General features: G+C 39.2%; 1 long non-coding RNA gene across 1 annotated transcript; it reads right to left on the bottom strand.

Moving 5' to 3' along the window:
- Positions 1-2,968: 2,968 nt before the first annotated feature.
- LOC109197514 (uncharacterized) lies at positions 2,969-3,655 on the bottom strand. The gene is made up of 3 exons (XR_002058567.2): positions 3,521-3,655; positions 3,218-3,448; positions 2,969-3,122 (listed from the first exon to the last, which is right to left on the bottom strand). It is a non-coding gene; the product is annotated as an uncharacterized LOC109197514 (long non-coding RNA).
- Positions 3,656-5,944: the final 2,289 nt, after the last annotated feature.

Below are 5,944 nucleotides of genomic sequence, written 5' to 3'. Positions count from 1 at the left end.
ATTGTCTGCTTAGAACTGTGTACTCTATGTTTAGACTGCTTAAATTCATGTGTGCATTGACCTGTCATTTTAGGTTGGCTGATTTTGTGTCGAAGTACATATATTTGCTTTTCCTTGCAGACAAACTGCCCACCTGTTTCTCTCTACGGTGCCCCTCCAACTGCAGAAATGAATTGGCAACTATGTTCTTTAGGAGAGCTAAATATGTGATCTGTGATTCTAAATGTTGAATAGTTGTTTTTACCCCCGCTGGGTACATGTAATGATTGGTATTCAGCTCTGCTGTTTTCTGAGCACTGGCTCTATCTACTTTGTTTAAGAAAATCAACAGACTGTCACTTTTGTTGACTGACCAAATATGTCGATCGGATTTCACTACATGAAAAGAATTTGCTCGAATGGGGAAATTTGAAAACTACTGAATCGTCAATAAAACATTAACAACAGAACAATTGCACAGTTACATGCATGATTATTTTTTGATATCAGTATATGACTTTTAAATACCGATACCAAACTATAGGTATATCTAGGTATGATGGAAGTTATCAGATTAGAAATCACATTGGAAAATGTTTGTAATTTCTAACCAGCTTCAAAGTCAATATTTGGTATGACCACCTTCATTCTTCGACACAGCCTGAACTCTCTTAGACAGCTTGCTGGTAATTTTTTAACTAGTCTTAAGGAATAAGTCTCCAGGCTTCTTGAGGGACATTCAAAGGTTTTTTTGGATGCTGACTGCCTTTTGTTGGGTTCTCAGTGATCTCGTTCTTTCGGTCACTACCCACAGCTCGCGACCATAGTTGAGGGTAGGGACGTAGATCGACTGGTAAATTGAGAGCTTCGCTTTTACACTTCACCATGACGGACCGGTGCAGCGTCCTCATCACTGCAGCCGCAGCACCAATCTATCTGTTGATCTCCACAGCTCTTGACGGCCCGATTGCCACATCTAAATTCCATATGAGCATTACTGGAGTTGGACAACACGGCCCAGGGCCAAATGTTTCTGAACATTTGGCTGCTGAGTTGTGTGTTAGTGAGTGGGTCCTGTGATTAGTCTTGTTTTTGGCTTTAGTGGATGTGTTTTGTTGGAAGTTAGTTCGGGGGGGGGGGGGTCCCTAAATAACCTTTGAGGCATTGTCAGACATTAACTTTGAAGTCCCCAGAGTTGTGATTCCTACTTGGTTAGAGTGAATTGTATTTTCTAAATTGTGTGTTATTTTCTTCTTTTATCATCTGGCCCTGGAGAAACCAACTTTTATGTACTTCCTTTGTGCTTCTGCTACATTTGCTGGCTCATCTTTGTTAAGTTTAGTCTTGTAAATAAAATGGCATTTACTGCCTCACTAAAAGCAGTTCAATAGTCTTTTGTTATTTCCTTGGATACATCTTTTTGACAACAGGGTGGTTGTAATAGTCTGCATCCATATATTTTGGTCGTGTATGGTATTTTAATGCAGTTCTCTGTGCATGAATCTTCCTGTCTGCATTCAGCATTTGCAGATACAACAAGTTAACAAAGAGATACTTAATTTTTATACTTTAACATTTGGATAAAATTTAATCTAAGACTTATTCAAAGTCATTTCACTTCTCTTGAAACATCTTCAATAAACTTCAGTTCAGCAGTTTTTCTTTCCAAGCTCCTTGGACTAGCATGACCTGCATGTTTGAGAACCTGTACAGACATCAAAGACTTATTCTGCCATTCAATCATCTCATCTGCACAATGCACGCAGTGTGTATAAAACACACACTGTTCCCAAAAGGAACTGTGCTAAAAATGCACATCTTCACTACAGAAAGAAAGGTTTGTAAACCCTACTCCCCAAAACATCTTTTGGTTCCTGCAGCTAAGTTTGCATGACAGTGGAACAAAACCATCCAGAAACATAATGCCATATAATATTCTTCTACAATAGGTGTGTTATTGTTGTGGTACTAAAACCACAGTTCCTACACACTGACTACTTCTGCAGCTCAGAGTCGTAGCTCATACTTTTTGAAATCCCAGCATTTGCTTGTACTTGTACTTATATAGTATAAATGTGCCTGCTTTGTATGGCTGTGTGTGTATGTGCGAATACTGTCACCTTGCCCCTAACTTGTTGGACACCTCTTACTGAGATTAGTTCAGGCTAATTATAATTGGAGTCGATTAACAGTAGTGAAGAGAGCGATGCGAGCAGATGGTGTCTCCTTGTTGCTTGATTGGACCTTTTTGTCTGCAGAACAATGATGGGGGGATAAAAAGAAGGAAATCTGAAACAGTCCGCAATCAGTCGACTGCATCTATCTCTGTGGCACGTTTTTCTTCTCCTTTTCACTCAGTTTCCATTTCCCTCTCTCTAGCACTCATAAATTTCTATCCTTTTCTGTTTACCCACCTCTCACACAAATCATTCAGTGTGCACCCACTCACCCCCTCTTTTCACTCTCTTTAACAACACTTATAATTCTCGCAAACATACTTTTGTCTGTTCAACAGCTGTATACACATCTCTTGCTCACCTCTTTCACACTCATGTCCTCTTCTCATTCTCTTAACTGAATTAGCCTGGAAGTCAGACCAGAGCAGGCCCATTACCACCACATAATTACATTCATTTAAACTTCAGCTCAGACTAAACCCTCCGGTTCTCGTGTCTCCCTTTTGACCCCATGACTTTTTCTTTTGTACTTCTAGATTTTTTTTCCTTTTGTCCACATTTTTTGTACTAATTAAATTTCAAACTCCCAGTTTGTTGTCAGGAACTTGTAATGAAATAAGTACATGTCTGCTTATTTGTTTATTCATGAAGTCTTCGTTGTCCATACACTTTTATGCAGAGCTCCAGGTTTGCATAAATAGATGCTTCACATAACAAGTTGTGTATATAGTCAGTAAAGCATGTAAGGCACAGGATACAGGGAGAAGGTTTATTTATTCCACTTAATAATATTTCAGTGGCCTGGCTCCGTTAAGATGAGTTTATCCTAGATTAACTTTTATGTCCTGCAGAACAGCAAACACATTAGAAAAACGTATAAATTTCCACAACACGAGACAACAGCACAACACAAACTGCCAAAGCTCCATTGTGGAAAGTTCAAAAAAGTTTTTGCAGGGGGAATCTCTGAGAAGGAAATATCGAAACAGAGGTAAAGTATGGTTAGAATCTGGCAAGGGAAGCTGGAGTGGAGAGATGTTGGTTACTGATCTGCGGCTTACTTGCAGGTGGAGGGGTAAGGCTTGTGTTGCTGAGTGAGGAGTGAGTGGGGTTCTGATCTTGTGTTCTAGCAGTCCAGAGAAGTCAGCGGGCAGGAGACAGGCAGGCAGGTGCAGTAAGCAGTTATAAGTCCAGGGAAGAGAGTTGCAGAAGGAAGCTGAGGATTTTACCGAGGAGAATAGCATCCAGAGAAAGGAGTTGCGGGTGAGTAGAGTCGTGAATTGACGAGGCTGCTAAAGACACAAAGAGATCAAGGTAAGGATTTGGCATGAGCATGGAAACAAGAAGTTACAAAGCCTGGTTACCATCATGAGGTAGCTGACGAACTGGTGAAGAACTGATGGCAACGCTGGTCTTAAGTACAATCCTGCTGCTTACTGTAGATAGAAGACAGGTGGAGAGGTGTAGGTGTGCAACCAGATGCAGAGAAGCAAAACCAGGACGGAAAAACACTGGATACTGACCCAGATTATGACATCCATGGCCTTGAAGGCCAGAACAGGCAATGATTTCAGATTGTCTGACTTGAGTGAACAATATAAACAAAGTAAACTTGGAGATGTTCAGCCACAGAGTAGGAAACCTGAACATGCAATGCTCTGCAGGTTAAGAAGGGGATTTTATACTGGATCCTAAATACTTCAGGGACCCAGTGGGTCCTGAAGGGTCCAAGTGGGAAGCAAAGTCACGAAGGAGGTTAAGTTTTTCAAAATACGTATTTAATTGCTTAGGTAGTTTGTTTCTTCCCACTATATCACAGTGCCTGGTGGGGCGATGTGGGAAATTTGAATAGAATTCCAGCTGAAGGAAAAGAAACCCTGATTCAGAGATTGATCAGATTGTGAAAGAGAAGCATGGGTCTTAAGAAAATACAACAGCTCCAGTAAACAAAATAGATTTATCACGAAGTAGATGCTTGTGAAATTTGGAAACATGTATTCATCTTACAAATGTACAACTTCTCTAACCATGAGGAGGATTAGACCAAAGACCGTGAAGAAGTTCTTGCAGAAGCCACTTCAGGAGAAAAATAAATTAAGAGTGGCAAAACATCAGCTGGTCCAGTGAATCACAGTTTCTGCTGGAGACGGTTCAGTGAACCTGACTCAACAGTTGCTGCAGAAGGATGTGCGCTGCTGCGATGGGATTAACAGCGTGTTTGCCGCCTCAGTGCTGAAAAAAGTCAACATGATTTGAGGGTGAAGTCAAAATTAGCCTAGCTCTAAAGCCAGCAGTTTAGCAAAAGTGAGAAAATTTTCAAATTAGTGATGAACTGCAGGTTAAGATTCAACTGTCAGTTTTGTTAAAGCTGATGTTTTCCTCCCGTCCGCATTCATCTGCATTGTTGGTAGTTGTAACAAGTTGTAACAGTGTATATTTTTGTTATATGATATCATACCTCATGAAAAATATTTCTGTTATATTGTAAGAATTAATACAATGCAGGTCATTTAATTTCTGGTTTCAAATGTTTTAAAGAACAGATGAAAGCTGGATAAAAAAAAGGACATTGAGTTGCGACACATTCAGGCTGTTTTTTCCCCCTTTTTGCTCCACCAGGCACATCTACTCTTGTTCTACTTCTGTTCCGCAGTCTTTGTCATATGGACTTGTTCCTCATTGCAGTATCGTGTTTAAACTGCTCCTTTCCTCTCCTGCTCCAAGTATTTCTTCAAACCAGAAAAACCTCACACCTTTTACATTTTCCTCTGCCCTTGAAAGTGTCTGTGCACGCCACATTTGAGCAAAAAAACAATGACAAAACTGCCTGTTAGCAAGACACAACACTTTCCTAGAGTTTGTTGTGGTATATAAATTCACACATTAGCCATACCTACAGGTGAGAAGCAGAATTCATGCTCAGTCTAACTGCTTGGTTCAAAAATGTCACTTGTCCTCTGCCAGACTGCATTTGCAGAAACATCATGCCACGTTTTCCAACAGGTATTTTTTAGTATAATTCAGCTGTTAGAGCAAAATGACAGAGAAGAGCAACCTCTTATGCAGCTATCCCACACAAATAGCTCCCCTCTTGTCTTTTCTCTGCATCCTACATGCTTCCACTCCACTCCACATCTTTCACTTCCTGGGTCCTCCTCTCTACTTTAAAAATAGCATTGTTGGCTTTAAGAGAGCAATTACATAGATTACACCGAGAGGAGAAATTAGCATTACTCTATATCAGTAGTATGCATGTAATGAGATAGCATCGGAATAGCTATACATTATATACATTATATGGAAACAGCTTGTTTTTTTCCCCTTAATTTTTGATTATTTTTGCCTTGTCTTTAAACATGCAGTTGTAATAATCTAATCTGGCATACAAACCATAGGTTATATTCCTTTACATCAAAATACAATTTTGTATAAATAGTATTTTCATTCATTTTGGATTATATTGATCATTTTTACATACAAAATCTTAATTTCCAGAGAGACTTCCATTATGTTGGAGGTGAGGGATAATTAAAAAAAAGACCCATTCAGAAACAACAAATAATTGTTTTATTTTAAAATGTATATAATAACCCTGAATTAGCATAAAAATAAAGAAAATAGATACATAGACAGACAGACAGACAGACAGACAGACTACTTAAAGGGGTCTTGTCAGTTTATTAGGACAACCAGTTGGACCTTTAATGCTTAAAAAAACCAAAGTGCAGGAATCTTACCTAATCTAAGTTTTACTAATTCACTCCGGCTATTTCAAAATAAAATTAAAG

Source organism: Oreochromis niloticus, linkage group LG3 (genome assembly GCF_001858045.2).
Source record: "Oreochromis niloticus isolate F11D_XX linkage group LG3, O_niloticus_UMD_NMBU, whole genome shotgun sequence".
Lineage (NCBI taxonomy): Eukaryota > Metazoa > Chordata > Actinopteri > Cichliformes > Cichlidae > Oreochromis > Oreochromis niloticus.
This window is presented reverse-complemented; position numbering and strand designations above follow the sequence as displayed.